This window comes from Stenella coeruleoalba (assembly GCF_951394435.1).
Source record: "Stenella coeruleoalba genome assembly, chromosome: 10".
Taxonomy (NCBI): Eukaryota; Metazoa; Chordata; class Mammalia; order Artiodactyla; family Delphinidae; genus Stenella; species Stenella coeruleoalba.
Genome location: NC_137156.1, coordinates 81,742,885 through 81,761,115, shown reverse-complemented (window position 1 = coordinate 81,761,115; position 18,231 = coordinate 81,742,885). Strand labels below are relative to the sequence as shown.

At 43.7% G+C, this 18,231-nt stretch overlaps 1 protein-coding gene across 2 annotated transcripts in view; it reads left to right on the top strand.

The window, feature by feature from the left end:
- The window catches only part of LOC307193288 (uncharacterized protein), a 365,942-nt gene that overhangs the window by 208,618 nt on the left and 139,093 nt on the right, over window positions 1-18,231 (top strand). The gene's annotated exons all lie outside the window — the stretch shown is intronic.

The window sequence follows — 18,231 nt, the reverse complement described above, 5'->3', positions numbered from 1 at the left end:
GCTTTTATCAGTATAAAGCAAGGAGAAACCCAGGGCAAGGAGATTCAGTTAAGACGCTTTTGCAATTTTACAACTAAGATGTGGTGAAAAGTAATGAAAAAGTGAAGTCCAGTTGGAGTGGTGGACAGTCGGAGAGACAGAGGCCGAAATCGTTGGACAATGGTATCTTCAGACCTTGATATCACTTATGTGACAGACACTGGTGGCTCTGCAGTTATGAGCCTGGGTCAGTGGGAGAACAGTGGTACCTTTAATAGGATGGGGAAGTCAGGCCCATCAGAGGAGGGAGACTGTGAGCTCTGAGCCTGGTTCAGTTATTGATATTACTATCCACTCACCTACCCAAGCCTGATGCCATCACAGATGTCTCCCACTTTCTACCATTCCTTAAGTTATTGTACCAGTTAGCTACGGCTGCCTAACAAATTACCCCCAAATTTAAGCAGCATAAAACAACCACCAGTTATCATATCACACAATTTCTGATAGTCAGTCATCCAGTCAAGACTTAGCAGAGTAGTTCTGACTCAGGGTCTTTCATGAGGCAGCAGTCAAGCTGTTGTCAGGGATGCAGGCGTCTCAAGGCTCAACTAGAACTGGAGAACCCCCTTCCCAGCTCCCTCACGTTGTTGGCAGGCCTCAGTTTCTTGCTGGCTACTGGCTGGAGGCTTTAGTCTCCTGCCACGTGGGCGTCTCCTTAGGGCAGCTCCCAACATGGCAGCTGGTTTTCCCCAAGCAAGTAATCCAAGAGATAGAGCTCAAGATGGAAAGCACAGTCTCTTGGAACCTAATCTTGGGAGTGATCTGTCATCACTTCTACCATGTGCTGTTGGTCATCCTGACCACCCCTGGCACAATGTGAGAGGAAACTATGCAAGAGCATGATATCAGGAGGCAGGCATCATCAGGGGCCATCTCCAAGGCTGCTTCCACAACCAGGAAGCCCTGCCAGTCAGCCTCCATATTTGTTAAAGCCGGCCCCTGTTCTCCATCTCACTTCTGCTGCTCCAGTGCAGTGTCTTTATCTCCTGTTTAGTCGGATGCAATTTCAGTCTAATAGGTCATGCTATTTTGGGCTTTTCTGCCCACAGCCTCATCCTTCTTGCCCCTGCAAGAGTGATCCCTCAAAACTGGACATCTGCCTATCCCTGCACCAACACACACCCCTCCTGCACCCTCTGCTTGGAATCCATTGCCCACATGATGTGTGTCAACCTCCTTAGCGTGGGTACGAGTCCCTCTGTGTCTCAGTCCCTCTTAATGCTCCAGCCTCCTCCCCTGACACCATCCGCCTTGAACTTCACACTCTAGTAAGTTGGGACTCTGTGTCTCCAGCTCTATCTGTGCTATTTCACCCAACCATGCCTTAGCCATACTCTTCCCTCTACCTGCCATATGGTTCCTCATCTCTCCCCAGCATTACAGGATAGGATTGTGATTCAGAGCATGAGTTCAGGAGCCCCACCACCTGATTCAAACCCCAGCTCCACCACTCACTCACTGTATGACTCAGTCAATTACTTAAACTATATGCTGGGTATTGGTCAAATTATTTATATGCATATATTAACTTACATATCCCTACCACGACCTAAAGGTAGATGATTATTATCATCATCTTTGTACACATGAGGAAGCTAAGGTGCATAGGGTAAGAGCTATAAAAGTTGTTGCAATTATAACTCTTCCTTGTTCAGGACTAAGTTCAGATACCATCTCCTCCACTAAATTTCATCCTTTCAAAGACAGATGCCCTCCTCCATGATGCCCGTGGCTTCCTGGTTGTAACTCTGACCTAGTAGCTACCATATTGATTTGAAATGACCTATTTCTTATCTGCTTTTTTAAAAATCAGCTCTTTGAGGGCAGGGACCTCAAAGTCATCTGAGCCGGTTCACCACCCAGTAGACCCTCAGTCAATACACGGTTGAGCGTCGCTAAGTTGGCGGTGCCTGTTGAACATCCAGGTGAAGCTGTAGGCAGTTGCCAAATGAAGAGGGAAAAGAGAGAAGCTAAGGATAGGGCCTTAAACAGAAAGGGAAAGAAGAGGTAGTGAAAGTATTCTTAAGATGAAATTTAACATTTTCCTTAATAAAACTAAAACAATGGCTCTAAACCACTCATCTTGAAAAACTTAACTGAAGTAGCATCGAATGGTCCCATCTAGTAGATGGAATCAAATTGAGAGTCAAATGGAAGTGTGATTCTTCTCATGCTATTCTCTCCGGGGAAGAATGATCATGTATATCTACAGACTCAGGCACAGCCATTAGAATCATCAGTCTACAGCACTCCTTCCCTGAAGACTCCTATTTCTACCTTCCTCAAGAGACTGGGTCTGTCTCATTGTTACAGGAAGCAGGCTGGCCTGTGTGACCAGGAAAGTGGTCACATTTAATCACAAAATAAATAATGGAGGAATTCTATGAACATAATGAGCTTTTCTTATTTTTCTTTTGTAGAGTTGCCTTTAAGAGAAAAATAGCAAAACAGAGAGTCTTCAGACTATTGTGAGCTTTACAAGAATTTCTTTGGGTTCTTTGCAAATGGTGGCTCGTGACCCAACAGGCCCATTCAGACCATAATCAGAAATAACATGGCAGTCACCATCGTTTATCTTTAGTGATCTAATCTCTGATCGGGCTTGCATCTCAGACACACCTTGTATTTTGTTGTGTGTTCAATCTGTGTGAAAAAAAAAAATCAGTCCTCCAAATTAGTCTTGCCAGGTGTTTCTAAAAAAAATAGTTTCCATATGATAGCAGCTCATGTCAATATCCTGCTAAAGATGTGAAACATTTTTCAAAAGTTTATACAGCTCTGACTTTGTCTACGGGCTCCTCCACTTTTCCTGTCTCCAGTGATATCATTTTAAACATTCGCTTTCTCCAAATGGTTTGTGTGTTCTATGTAATTCTACTTGCAACGCTTCTTGGCGTGTAACTGTGGAAATATTAAATCATTCCACATGTGTATGCATTTGCCTCTCCAGGTATATTTTGGAATTCTCTTCAGAAATGTGATTGCATCTCCTTGTCCTTTTCCTCCTCTTCTTTTCCTTTTTCTTTTCCCTAGGAACACCTCAAAGGTGTTCACTGAGCAAGTTCTCCATCATTCTTGGCTGATTAATTTCCTAATAAAAAAATAAAAGCTACAGTATATCGACTAGTATGGGCCATGCATAGAATGAAGTACTCCTCGTGGTCTTTCTTTGATCCTTACAACAGCCCTGGGAGTATTGTTCCTGCTTTCCAATTGTGGAAACTGAGGCTTAGCAAGAGAAGGTGACTTTCCCAAAAGTCTCAGCTCATGAGTGAGTGCCAGAGCTGCGAGTCAGACCCAGGCTGTGTCTAGAACCTATGACTACCTCTAATCGCACTCATTCTCCATCCTTTTAACTAGCAACTTTTCAGGAGTTATTGCTTTGCAGATTTAGAAAGGGAAGTGTATTCTTTCCTTGGTGAATGGTGAATGGTGAATTCAGTGGTGAATTCCATGGTGAATCTGACGTTTCTGACAAGAGACACGGAGCAGGTTTCTTGTTATAAAGTTGACTGAATTCCTTCTCTGGTCTTCATTTCTAGAAGGTCCTGGTTTCCGTCGCCTTTGGAACAGTGCACATGCATCACTGTCACACCCAGGCTGGTTGGTCTATGCAGCCAGTCGTTAACTAGCCCACCATCCTCTACCTACTTGCCGCTCAAAATGTGGTCCTTGCACCAGGAGAATGGGCATGAGCTCAGATGTTAGAAAGGCAGAGTCACAGGTTCCCTGAGACGTGCTGAATCAGAATCTACATTTTAACTGTATCCCTGTGTGATTCTTAAAGTTTGAGAAGCACCGCCCTGCTTGTCACTGTCACATAAAGTGGAACTTCTCTCCCCTGCAGCTATTAGTAAAGAAGTCAAAATGGATCAGACCCGGATTCAAGTGAACCAGAGTGAAGTCACCATGTGGCCCATCATCCTACCACCCACCAGGTGTTCAGTCTCCTTTCTCAACATCACTCTTCCAAGTTAGCTGAAAATTCTCTAGCTGGAGAGTCATGTGTTAGAATGAAAATATAAAACCTTGTCTAAGGAGAGTTTTAAAATTCATTGTGGTCTCTAGAGCCTGTCCCTAACGCCCATCGCTACCATAGCCAAAGTTCAGCTGCTAAATTGATGTGACATTTTAATCTAGCCTAATGTCAAAACAGAATAACTTTGATAAAGGGGAGGTGAGTTGAAGATTACAGGCCCTTTTAAGACCTGCGTTAAGAAATGTTTATCCCACCCGTCTCCAGCATGTGCCAAATCGTGTAGTTGCTGTGGGCAGGAGAATGACCTCATTATTTCTCTCTCTAACCTGTTTGGAGCTGTACAGCCTAAACACGCTTTGTACTCCCACTGTTTGAATGCAATGTTATTTTGTAAAATAGGACTAGTGATTATTGTGCACGGACTTCACATGTTTTGCGTCACCGTGTAGACTCTGCTGCTTTTCAAAGAATACATTTAAACTGATTGTATTTCTCCCTGCTTATATTCAAGTATTTATCAAGCAGTGTGGCAGGTACAGAACAAGTCAGACATGAATAATTGCTCTCAGTGAGATTATATTCTGGCTAGAGGACGAGACTGTACACAGCAAAAACTAGGGAAGAGGATAACTTCGTTTGTATGATTTATCCAAAAGGTAGTGGGTTCAGGGAGACGAGGGTATGGCCGTGGTCAGAGAAGGTCTCATAGCAAGCAAAGCAGAGACTTGAAGACAGGAGGGGCAAAGAGTGAAGAAGAGGTTGTTCCAGAAAGAAAATGATCTGAGCAAAGGAGTAAAGGACTCATGAGCCTGGAACCTTGTTCACGACATCCTTGCCAGTAGCTAACAAATATTGACTAATACATCCAGGGCTGCTATGTGTTTCTTCTGCTAAAACACTAAATTAAAAGATGCATTTAGTTAACCCATTCTCTAGAGCTTTAAATAATAATTTATAATTACATAAGTATATATCATTGTATATTACATAGTATGTCTTGTAATAATTATATAATTATTATAGCTTTATTGATATTACAATTTATAATTAATGATCATACTACATAATTAATATATGGGTAATGTGATTAATAATATGAATCATGTATTTGTTAATATTAATACATAATTATGTGATATAGTTATGTATATAATAATTTATAACTAGCATTTTTGAGGTCTCTCCATATGCCACGGCTGAGTGCTAGACATTTAATACTCAGAGCAACTTTATGGGACTATTTTGATCTCCATTTCATTAATAGAGAAACAGACAATTTAGGAGCTTAAGCAAGGTCACAGAGTGAGGAACAGTGATAGTACACAAACACAAAATTTGAAGGGAAAAGCCACATTCTCAAACACTAGGCCATACTACATGGTATTGAACGTTGAATATTGTACACTGAGGTGCAATACAACATTAGGATATCAGGACAGGAAGAACTAATCCCTTTAAGCAATTTCTATTCTGTATGGGAAGCCAAGGTAAGATGTATAGAGCTGAGACTCTTGCAGCAAGAACGTGTGGCGATAGCCTCTTTCTCAAGCCCTGAAAGTGTATTAAAAAGGCATGGAGGTGGGGCTTCCCTGGTGGTACAGTGGTTGAGAGCCCCCCTGCCGATGCAGGGGACACGGGTTCGTGCCCCGGTCCGGGAAGATCCCACATGCCGCGGAGCGGCTGGGCCCGTGAGCCATGGCCGCTGAGCCTGCGCGTCCGGAGCCTGTGCTCCGCAACGGGAGAGGCCACAACAGTGAGAGGCCCGTGTACCACAAAAAAAAAAAAAAAAGGCATGGAGGTGAGGTTATTTGGGTAAGACTTCTCAGAACTGACAATTTTGAGGGATCCACTATTCTAGGCCAAAGGATTGTGCCAATTAGATCATTTATATGGCTGTGTGGCTGTGTAGTATGCAAGCATCCATTCCCCAAATGGCCCAAAATGCAAGTCCCCGAATGAGAAAGACTTGAGTCATTTGGGAAATGGCATCCATTGAATTTTTGATAGGATTTGCTGAGTGTGTGTTTGAATGTTTTTCACTCACTTCTTTTTGGAGCTCATGGGAGGTAGTTTATCAGAAATGATTAAAAAAGTGGATACAGAATCACACATTCAAATCTGGGTTTGAGAGCCGGCCCTGCCACGATGATCACGACACTCGGTTGTTCACTTCAACGCTTGGCCAGTGTCATCGCAGTGTGGTCCTGGCCAGCAGCCTCAGCACCATCTGGGGACTCGTTAGAAATGCAAATCTCAGGCCCCACCCCAGGCTGACTGAATAGGAAGCTCTAGGGACAGGGACCAGCAATCTCTGTTTCAACAGCCTTGCCAGGTTTGGGAAACATTATGCTGGACCACACTTTCCACATCTATAAAAAGGAGATAATGTAGTAATCATACCCTTTCCACAGTATCATTGTAAAGATTAAGTGAGATATTGACGGTATACATAAAGTACCTAACGTGAAGTCTAAAATAAGTGTGCTTCATAATTATTATCTTCCATGACTTTATTTCTTGATTTGGGGCTAAGAAAAGGTAAGAAGCCAGAACCCTAAACAGCTAACTCTGCCTTAAATTGTAGCAGAAATCAATGCTTACAGTTAGCAATGAAGTCTTGTCCAACGGCCGCCTTATGTTACTAAGAAAATCTGAACTGTATAAACAGGTTTCTGCTGTGGTCTTTCTTGGGCTTCTGTTTGAAAACCAAGGAGGTCTGTCTGTGTCTGTTTTACAGCCAGTGCAGGGGCTCCATAGGAACAGCTCTGATGGATGTGTGTGTCAGATTGCAAAACACCCCTGCCTGGAGCAGTTAAACTGGACGGTTTAGAAAACCACCTCCGGGTTTCTCATTTGGGAACACAAACACTTGTGAAGTGAAATGCTTCTTCCCAGGGAGATGTGGCACTGCTTCAGCTCCCTGGGAAGTGCCCATATATATCAGGGGCTGGACAGAGTCCCAATAAGGCCCGGCGTGACCCACTGTGGCCAGTTCCAAACCATCTGAATCCATTCTAATTTCTCTGCACCTTTTGTTCAGGAGTTATTTATGTGCATTTGGGCATTTATCTTCCTGATAGACTTTTTGCTTCTCACTTGCTCTTTTCCCCTTAGACAAAGGGCAGCAAAATATTTACTATCAGGCCCTTTACAGAAAAGCCCTTTACAGAAAGGGCCTGATAGTAAATATTTTGCGGCCATAGGGTCTCTATCACAACTACTCAATTCTGCCATTGTAACTCAAAAGCAGCCATAGACAGTGTGTAACTGAATGAGTGTGGCTGTGTCCCAATAAAACTTTATTTACAAAAACAAGTGGTGGGCCAGATATCGCCCCAGATTTTGGCTGTGGTTTGCTGACCTCTGACTTAGTATCTCAAAACATCAAATGAAAAGGACCCAGACAACCAGGCAGAAGAATAACTCGGTGTCCATTCATGTGTAAAGTTCTGGCTTAGAAGTAGCTCTTGGCCTGAGCTGAGCCATGCCTTGGTAGTGGAGGATAAACAACACCAGCTGTCCCTCCAGACCAACTGGACCAAGACCCTGAAACCGGTTTGCTCCCACCTGGTGGGAAAACACCTCTCAGTTTTAGAACTTTTTAAAAATTTTTATTTATTTATTTATGTTTGGCTGCATTGGGTCTTCGTTACTGTGTGCGGGCTTTCTCTACTTGTGGCAAGCGGGGGCTACTCTTTGTTGTGGTGCGCGGGCTTCTCTTGTGGAGCACAGGCTCTAGGCGCACAGGCTTCAGTAGTTGTGGCATGCGGGCTCAGTAGTTGTGGCTCGCGGTCTCTAGAGCACAGGCTCAGTAGTTGTGCACGGGCTTCATTGCTCCATGGCATGTGGGATCTTCCCGGGCCAGGGCTCAAACCCATGTCCCCTGCATTGGCAGGCGGATTCTTAACCACTGGGCCACCAGGGAAGTCCCTCAATTTAAAAACTTTTAATGAAGGTGTTGCCTCACAATTTGGGACAAAGCAAAGCAAGTTCCAAATCTGGAACAAGGAAGTCTTCCTCTGAAAAATGAGCTAGAAATGGAAATGCTGTTTAGATCCCAATGAAGCAGGGCCCAAACTTAAACCGTAAGAGTAGAAAGTGAGTACCAGTGTCTTACTTTTCTAGAATAATTCAGGGCACGTAACTCCCAGTGTTTAGAAAGGACTAAACAGTCCCTTATGCAAAGAAGTAACCTAGAGGGTGTGAGTGTAATAAATTACCCTGTATTTATGTCCTAGGAATTCTAAAGTAATGATATGAATCTCTATATGAGACTGCAGCAGAAGAAACCAGCTGACACACATTGTGACCCAAGCTGTTCTCTTACGTGAAGCGTTTTACAGTGCCAGGTGTGAGTTGAGACTCAGCCTTGTAAGACTTATTCATTCCAAAGTTGGAATTTGCAAGGTAGCCATTTATAACAGATGTCATTGGTTTCATGTCCTGCAGCCATTCCAATTCCTCCTTTTTACCTTGAAGAAGAGCCCGTACTTATGCTGGGGTGTCCACATGTAAAAAAGATAAATCTTACTTGGTTTCATTCAATTGCGATCATCTCATTGGCCATACCAGTGATTGGTTTATGGAAGAGCACGTAACCCAGTGCTGCCTAATGAAAAAATTAAGTCTGCTGGGAAGCTCCTGGTAAAGGTATCTTTTCCCTGAAGAAGAGGCATAGGGGGAAATATGTCCTTCTGTGGACATTCCGGATATAGAGCTTGGAATTATGGTGGCCATCTTGCAACCCTAGGGAAAGCCAAGCTATGGATAACAAAGCAGAATTAACCCTGGAGCTTCCTTGCCTTGAGACATCTTGCTGTTGAGAGAATAGATGTTCCTTTTATGTAAACTAACTTGGATTTTCTGTTTCTTACATCCAGTAGAACCCCAAATGATACACACTCCTGTTTCGTCTCCCCTAGGTCAGTTCAGGTCTCTCCGCTTCCACCAGCTCTCAAGTTCTGTGCTTTCACTGTCCCCACCTCATCTTACCACCTGGTAGAGACTTGGGAATTGTGTTTTGTTTTGTTTTTGTTTTTTTCATAACTTATAGCCCTTAAGGTTGAGGTCTTAACCTGTGAGGATTGCACCATGGAGCCACTGGTCAGTAAAGAGTTACTAAAGCAGCTGTTCACAGGCTAAAGTGATTTCAATGTGTTGTTTTGTTATTAGAAGTATTGGGAATAATAATGCTATGTTTCTTTTTCACTCATTCGATAGAATTTCCCTTCCCTAACAAAGATTATAGGCTAGTAGTCAAGTAAGCAATTACATACAATATAATGATGGCCCGTGGGGGAACTGGGAGCTGTGGAAGTCCAAAGAGAGGTGCTGTTGTTGGCTTACCCAGTAATCATGCCCTTTGCATTTCTTCCATGCTTGAAGAGACTCTTTCCCTGAAAATGCCAGACGTTCACTTTCCAGCCTCTGTCGCAGCTAGGGCATGTATATATGGGCCCCTTCTGACCAGGGAGATTTAAGGCAAAGTCTTCAAAGGACTTCTGGGAAGAATTTTCCTTGAAGAGTAAGATCATCACAGAAGGGGCCCTTCTTCCCTTCCTGCTCTCGGTTGTTTTGTGAGAGGGCATGATTTGGAGCTGCAGCAGCTATCTTGTAACCACGAGGCAAAAGCTAAGAGAATCGTGGAAAAGTTGAATCCAGTCCCCGACATTGTCATCGCACAGAACTAATCTTGGATCTGTATATCTCCAGAATGTGACATCCAGTTATGTGAAAATACCGTCATATTTCATTATCTGTTACTTATAGCCAGTAGTATGCAAATTGGTACAGTGCGTATCTAACCTGGACTGAGGCCAGCAAAGAAGGCTTCCTGGAGGAGATGACTTATGCGCTAAAGCATGAAAGATATGTACATATTTTGTAATAGAAGGAGAGGTGGTAAAGGAGGATCCAAAGACTTGAAGGAGAAATTATGGCAAGTTTAAGAATTCAAAATTGGGAGCTATGGCTGGAGCGTAGAATATTGTTTATGGAGTGGCAAGAGATGAAGCCAAAGAAGTGCTGGGTAAGAGCACAAATCATACATGACCTTGTAAATTATGTTAAGAAATTTTGCCCTTTCTCTTAGGAACATTCAGAACACTACTGGAGGCTTTCTCACTCTCAAGGTCAAAGTTAATCACTTCTTTTACACACCCAGATCACATTGCTGGTAGTTTGCTGTCATTTGACCCTATTAGGGCTCGTTTGTTATTCAGTGATCTATTCCCTCCAGTAGACCAGAAGACACGAGGGCAGAAGCTATGTTTTCTCACATTTAAACCAACCCCCTCTAACGAATCCTGCTAAAGGTCTGTTAAATCACATTACCTCTCCCATTACAGTTGATAAAACCTGAACCTATTTTGAAGTATTTTGTCTTGCTTGATCCTTTCAATACCCCCATGAAGCCTGGAGAGAGCAAGAGAGGGGTCCAAGCTTCCACAGCTTGTTAGGGTAGAACCGTAAGGGCTAGAAACAGGTAGTATCTCTCTTGGTCCAAAGATGCTTTTCACTGTATCATGCAGTTTTGTCCAACAGCAAGCGTTTCCAGCACTGAAAGTTTGTACATTGATTCATTTGCTGTGAGGTTTCAGTTTGGTGAAACTTAAAAAAAAATTTCCATGTAGTCTTTGCGAGAAGCTTTGTAGTAGTGGAACCATCCAGTCATACTTTCTTTTCTTGGGGAGAACTCAGGGTAGCATTTTGGAGTTAGCAGATGTAAGGCAAGTATGGTTTGAAAAAGGTTCACACTCCCCCGTCTCCTGGTCTGCAAAGCTCGTAGAATACTTAAGGGCTGGAGGAGAAATTTGTGTAGGAACTGTATTAGTTAGGGTAACTAACTACCTGCCCTAGCAGGTAAAGTTGAACATCTCAGTGGCTCAACTCAGTAATTTTCTCATTTGCATAAAGATTAACTTTCGGGGGCCTTCATCAGAGACCCAGGCTCTTTCTCTCTTGTGGGTCCACCTTCTTCTATAACACCTGGTAGGTCTTCTGAGTCTAGTAGACAAACAGAGGACGGGCGAGAGGAGCTTTCCACAGACTTCCCTTCCGCCCACATGACGTTGGGCAGGCCTCAGTCATGTGACCACACTTACCTGCACGTGAGGAGGGCAGACGGAGCACCTGTGTGCCCAGAAAGGTAGCTTAATGAGTTCGGTAGACAAGTGGTCATCTCTGACTTAGGGACCAAGGTGAATTTTATGAAAAAAGTGGTTATACCCCTTACCTTCCGAGGTTCTACATTATATAGTATTTCTGATGAACTAGGATAGATCAGAGGAGGCTGGAGAGCCCAGAGGAGAATTCATCCTAAGGGATGAGATAGACTTGTCTACTGATTGACCTCAAAGCCAGGATCATGTTTTTCGTGGGAGAAGATTAGTGCCAAACATCATATGTGGCTAAAGTGAGAAATCCCTGCTTATCCAAATGAGTGAATGCCCGTATATCAAAAGAGCCGTGTTATAAAGAATTGTAGGGCTTCCCTGGTGGCGCAGTGGTTGAGAGTCCGCCTGCCGATGCAGGGGACGTGGGTTCGTGCCCCGGTCTGGGAGGATCCCACATGCCGCGGAGCGGCTGGGCCCGCGAGCCATGGCCGCTGAGCCTGCGCGTCCGGAGCCTGTGCTCTGCAACGGGAGAGGCCACAACAGTGAGAGGCCCGCGTACCGCAAAAAACAAAAAAAAAGAATTGTAGATATTATTGGGAACCCGTACCCCAACATAACAGCACACAGTACCATAAAGTGACCCTCTCACTCATTCATTCATTCAACAAAGCTTGAATTGAGTACCGTGCGCCCAGCATATTCTAGGTGCTGGAGATACAGCTCTCCCTGCCCTGAAGCTTAGGTTCCAGAGAAAGAAGGGATAAAGAATAAATAAATGATTTCAAGTAGCCGTAAGTGCTATGAAGAATGTAGAGTTTGGTTGCAATGTTAGGGAATAGAAAGTGACTAGAGTAGACGGGCTGGCACTCTTCTAGACTGGACAGAACAGGATACGATGAACGTAACTAAGGCAGAGAAAGGCTTCCTTTCCCCATTTCTAAGACCCAACAAGAGTGCTACTGGGCCAACCATGGCGTGTGCCCTGATAACTAAAAGCTTCTCTTCAGTGGTTTAAATCTCCACATTTCTGGACCTCTCGATTTCAAGAGCTGCTGTGTGGTAATAGTGACGAAAACAGTAGCACAATGGGAGCTACATGTGCAGAGGAATGGTATCTTCCAGGGTTTTCTCAGTAGGGGGCAGCAGTCAAGGAGGACCCCTATGAATTTAGAAAATACTTTTAACCGAATGTTAGCAAAACGCTTCAAATTTTGCGGCATTCAGCTAAAGCAATCCTTGGAGGGAAACCTGTAGCTTTAAAATCATATATTAAAACATCAGAAAGGTTTAAAATCAAAAGAATATACAAGAATGACTTCCAAATTTTCTATCTAAAACATATATATGAGAAAAATAGACATCAGTATTTTATTCTGGTTATTTCTCATGGTAATATCGCAAGTGATTTGCAATTTCTTATATGTGCCTTTCTGTATTTTCCACATTTTAGTCTTCTCTAATGAACACGTATTATTTTAATAATAAAAAACATTTTAAACAAACAAAGAAGGACCCTTCTTGCTAGTGAACACCTCTAGGATTCTCAGACTCATCCCAGAAACTCCTTAGACATATTCAGATGAGGGAAGGGGTGTCAGAATTGTGCAGTTTGACTAGGAAGGGGAATGTGACCTCACAGGCAAAGGAAGGCATATCAATTTTTCCTTCATTCCACAATTATTTATTAAACACCTTCTATGTATCAGAAACTGTGCTAAGACCTGGAGACTTAAAAATGAAAAGTAAACACATGTGATATAACCCCTGACTTGATACAGATTTTAGTCTAGAGGAAAAGTGAAAGGGCTGGACAGAAAAATCAAAGCCATCCACGCAGGAGTTTTTGTGTACAGACTACGTACAAAGCACTTTGCCCATTTCCGCGAAGCGGGGCGTTAGTGCGACACCTCTGTGCTGCATTGCTTGTCTCATGAAGACACGAGGACATCTTTCTTCCCCGATGCACTCTTCCCAGGAGGAGCACTGACTTCCTGTTCCTGTTAACAATTCTGCAGGTGCGTCCCTCCTCAGGGAATTCAGCCTCGTTCCGCTTTGTCATCAGGCAGCTGCGCGGTCCTGCAGGGCAGTATCCTTACCTTATGCCAGGATCCAGCCCCACCATGTGTGTTCTGATCCCCACTCTCCCAGGTCACCCTGTGGCTGCCAGAAACCACCAGTCCCCCTTGTGTGTTGCTCTACCAGAGTTAACCTTGTCATTACACAGATGCTGTCAGAGGCCACGTCTGAACACCGTGTCAAAACAACTAGTCCAGTAGGAACATTCGGTCAGTCTGGTTTGTCAGTAAGTCAAAAACTAAGACATTTGTTTGATTGGATTCGTGTAAGAATTGGTTGGTTTTGTTCTGAGCGGAATTCGGTCTTGTTAGCTCACGTATCTCAGCACAGTTCTCGTCTCCCAGGGTTACAAGAGCTCACGGAGGAATGACCACCACAATAAACATGGGTCTGTTTTTCCCCCAATATCTTCACTTTATCTCCATAACTACCCTGGAAAGCACTTGAGGGCAAGACTCTGTGATCATCTCCATTGCACACGGTACGTGTTTCATATTTGTGTCATTTGGGGTCTTGCCAGCAAAGAGGTGACCTATTCAAATTGTTTCCCTGGAGGAGAGCCAGCAGAGGGACAGTCTGCAAAGGTGTAGGCAGGTGTAGAAAAACTGGAGGAGGTAGGGCAGGACCTCAGGGAAGTGACAGGAGAAGTATCCTTAAGCCTGAAAGGACATAATGAGGAAGTGGAGAGAACAGAGAGGGAGAGAGAGATGAGCTACCTTTGTCCAAGGAATACATCCATTGTGCATCACATCCACAGTGGGAGAGTGGGGGAAAGAAAACCCTAACCTCACTCTCCTTTGATCCCCTTCCTGGGCTCCCTAGCTGCTAGACGCACCTGGAAACCGGAGAGCTCAGAGACCTGTGGATGTCATTCACATTTGTCAGCCTCCGGGAACACAGAAGAATCTACAAGAGTGGAAAGTAGAGCTGCAGGGACAGACAAAAGTTATCCAGCCCAGTACCGTGTTAACTACTCTCCAGGAAGAGTTAATTCCACACCCTCCCTGAATCGGCGCCTTACTTTTCAGGGGAAGCAGTCATGTGGACTCACAGACTTTTGGGCTTGGGGAAATTTTGAAAGCACCAACCCCTTTGGAATGCATAAAACTTCTTTCAGGGATCCTCAGCAAGTGGCCGTCCACTTGAATACCCCTTGTGACAGGGAGATCAGTGCCTGTCACAGCCTTTCAGGGCACTTTCCGATTAGAAGCCTCCACAACAAGTTCCTAGTTTCATCCCCTGACATCACCAGTACAAGTCTATACGCCCAGCTGCCATTCAGAAACAGCGATACTGGAGCCTTAAAATCTCTACGTTTTATACTAAAAATAGAGTTGCCATATGTTCCAGCAATTTCACTCCTAGGCATATATCTGGAGAAAACTCTAATTCGAAAATATGCATGCCACCCCAATGTCCATAGCAGCACTATTTACAATAGCCAAGACATGGAGGCAACCAAAACATCCATTGACAGATGAATGGATAAAGAAGATGTGGTACATATATACGATGGAATATTACTCAGCCATAAAAAAAGAATGAAATAATGCCATTTGCAGCGACATGGATGGACCCAGAGATTTTCATACTGGGTGAAGTAAGTCAGATAGAGAAAGACAAATACCATATGATATCACTTATATGTGGAATCTAAAATATGACACACATGAACCTATCTACAAAACAGAAACAGACTCACAGACATAGAGAACAGACTTGTGGTTGCCAAGGTGCGGGGCGGGGGGGATTGGGAAGGATGGGCTGGGAGTTTGGGATTAGCAGATGAAAACTAGTATACATAGGATGGATAAACAACAAGGTCCTACTGTATAGCACAGGGAACTATATTCAGTGTCCTATAACACTGCCATTATGGAAATGGCATTATTAATAATAAACCATAATGGAAAAGAATATGAAAAAAAAAAAACTCTGCGTTTTGTGCATGGATAATCATGCCCTTAAAACAAGGTGCGAGAGAAGCTACGAAGCTTGAGCCAATCTCCCAGTCTAAGGCAGAAGAGAGCTCAAGCTGTGCAGAGGGGAGGAAAACCGTTCTCTCCCTGTATCCCACCACAAACACATCTAAAATCCAGAACATCCTAAAGACAAAGACGTAGGATGAAATCCCTGAGCATCGGAGCTGGGACCCGTCCGGCAGATTTAATTATATTTCAAAGCCACATGCATGCTCTCCTCGGCAAGACAGCAGAAACCAGGAGCCGTCGCCAAAGGCAGCCAGTGAAATTAATGAAAGCCTAGCAGCTAAAAATACCCTTTGCCAGCTCTGAGGACCCCACTGCTGCCTGTCAGTTATATTTCACCTTTTTAAAAACCCCAGCCTGCAAAAAGCATTCCGAGTGGAAAGGGCTGGGTTGTTTGCAGGAATCAGTGTAAAACTTAGACAGTAGTTTATTTGTTAGGCTGGTAACACATGAGAAATGGAGGAGAGGTTTGTTTTCTGTGGCAGTAAGCAGTTCAAGCCAGCTGGCAATGTGCCCGAAGCAAATAACCAAGAAACAACTAGATCTATGTGAAACTCGGTGTGAGAAAGTTGAGAGTTGGTGGGGCAGGGAAGGGGGGCTCTGGTAGAAGAGAAGATGGGTGAGCAGGGAGGCCAAAGAGGGTTTCGAGTTCTCTTATTGGTAAAGTCACTGTATAGAAGTCTATATGGATTCGTCCCCTGATTCCCATCTCCTGCCTGTTTCCAACTCTCACCACATCAGCATTCCAATTAGAGCCCGGGATTTTGTCCAACTTCCGTTTCACCATTTTTAAGAGCTGGCATTAAATTTGGTTGGTTCCATTTCTTGTATGTCTATTCAGCAGCTGCAAATCTAGAAGCAGCGAGTTAGAAATATAAAGAAGTAGTTTTGGTTGTTACTCTAGGGTTGACTCTGCAAACGCCCAGCAACCCAGTTGGAGAAGCATCTTTATTAGTCCAGTTATCTTTTTGTCATCTTTTCAAATGTGCATTCAGTAAAATTCACTTTTCTTCTGTACAGTTAATTCTATGAGTTTTCATAAGTGCATGGAGTCGTGTAACCACCACAGTGAACAGTTGTGTCACCTCAAAACTTTCCCTTGGGCTAAAACTTGGTAGTCCAGCTCTCCCCTCACCCAGCCCTGTCCCCTGGGAACCACTGTTTCTCTGTCCCTGCAGTTTTGTCTCCTCTGAAATGTCATATAAATGAAATCATACAGCACATAGGCTTTTGCGTCTGTATTCGCCGCATTGTGTGAAAAAGTCAGGGCAAGCTCAGAGGAGTTCAGTTACTTGTCCAGGGTCACCCAGCTAGAAAAGCAGAGCAAAAGTTTAAGTGCAAGTCAACTGATTCCAAATCTTATCCTTTCTCTCCAGTACTGAGCTAGAACACTGCCTGGCCTCAGTTTCCTTATCTCCCTCATTGAGAAGTTGGGACTGGGGGCAGACAATGAAACCATGGTTGCATAAGGACGCTGGAAAATGTAAAACGCTTTGTGAAAGCACATATTGCTTCATGTTTCTACCCATCTTTGTCCTCTGCCAAGCGTTTTACGGGAGGGCATTTGGGCTCTTCAAATCATCCTACTGAACTTGGTGGTACACCTTGGAACCCGGCCGTAATCAATCTGTGTAAAGAAACATGCGCGCGCACGCACACACACACACACACACACACACACACACACACACACACACACACACGTGCACACACAGGCACACATACTCCTGCTAATGCAGGAAGCATCTTAGGAGGTTAAAGGACTTGTCTTGACTGTTCTCCACCAAAGAGGCAAAGCCTCTCACAGATTTATTTAATGGGATTTGGGTTGTGCAGGGGTGTTTTGGTCATCTGAAGGGATTTTTCTATTCTCAGGACATGAAAGTAACTGCCGTGAAATAAAATTTGACTTGACTATTATGTCACAAGAAGTAAACATCATCTGCTGGCCTGATGGCTTGGAAGCCTCTCTCTAAACTACTTCTGCCAGAGGCTTTGAAATGTTTGCTTTCAGGCTGGATTCAGCCATCAGAATATTTAGAGAAGCACATGCCGTAGCCCCACGAAACAGATCTCTCTCTTGGTGAAGATAAACCTGCAAAGCTGTAGCTTTCTCCAAGCCACACAAATATGGGTTTGGTTCCTTCCTTTACCGCTGCTCCCGGTAAATGTCGTTGAAAGCAAAAGTCTTCTTTTCTTCGTTACTGCTGCAGGGGGTAGAGTTACTGAAACAGGCCAAAGAAAGACTCATGAAGAAGCATGTTGGACCTTTTGCTCTATTCCAGAGCTGTCGAGCCATATATGCAATTTAAAATTTTTTAGTAGACATTTTGAAAAGTAAAAAGGGTTGCAATTCATTTTAATTATATATTTTTAAACCGAGGTTTCCAAAATATGTAATCAGTATACTGCTATTAATGAGATATTGTCATTCCCTTTTCCATGTTAAGTCTTCAAAATCCAGCCCATCTCAGCTCAGACCAGCCACATCTCAAGTGCTTGTGACATGGGATTTGTGATTACAGTATTAGTGAGTGCAACTTTACAGGTAGAGGTAAATTCAAATCCAGCGGGGCCTCTTAATGGCAGTGTGACCTTGGGCAAGTTATTTCAACTCTCCGCACCTCGGTTTTCTCATCCAAGAAAGTGACAATGATGTCTACTCACAGTGTAGGTGTGAGGATTAAATGAGATAATCCAAGTAAAGTGCCTGGTATGTGGCAAGTGGTCACTGAATTTGAGCTGTTATTAGAAGCGAAATTATTACTGTTTTTACTGGTGTCATCATTACTGTTACCATTTCTACTGAGAAAGTCAGACCTCACTGGTCTGTCTGATTTCTCATGCAAATGGAAACTGGAATCAGATTCATTACCTCCAAGGTGGAGGAGAATGAACAAGAAGGCAACTGAAGGAATCAATCATACTTTTACAGCTCTTAAGCTTTTAAAGAATTCTTTCCTCCATGTTATTTCTTTATAAGAGTCAAAATTCACGTGTAATGTAGAAAATGTTTTCTCTTCTTTGTGGA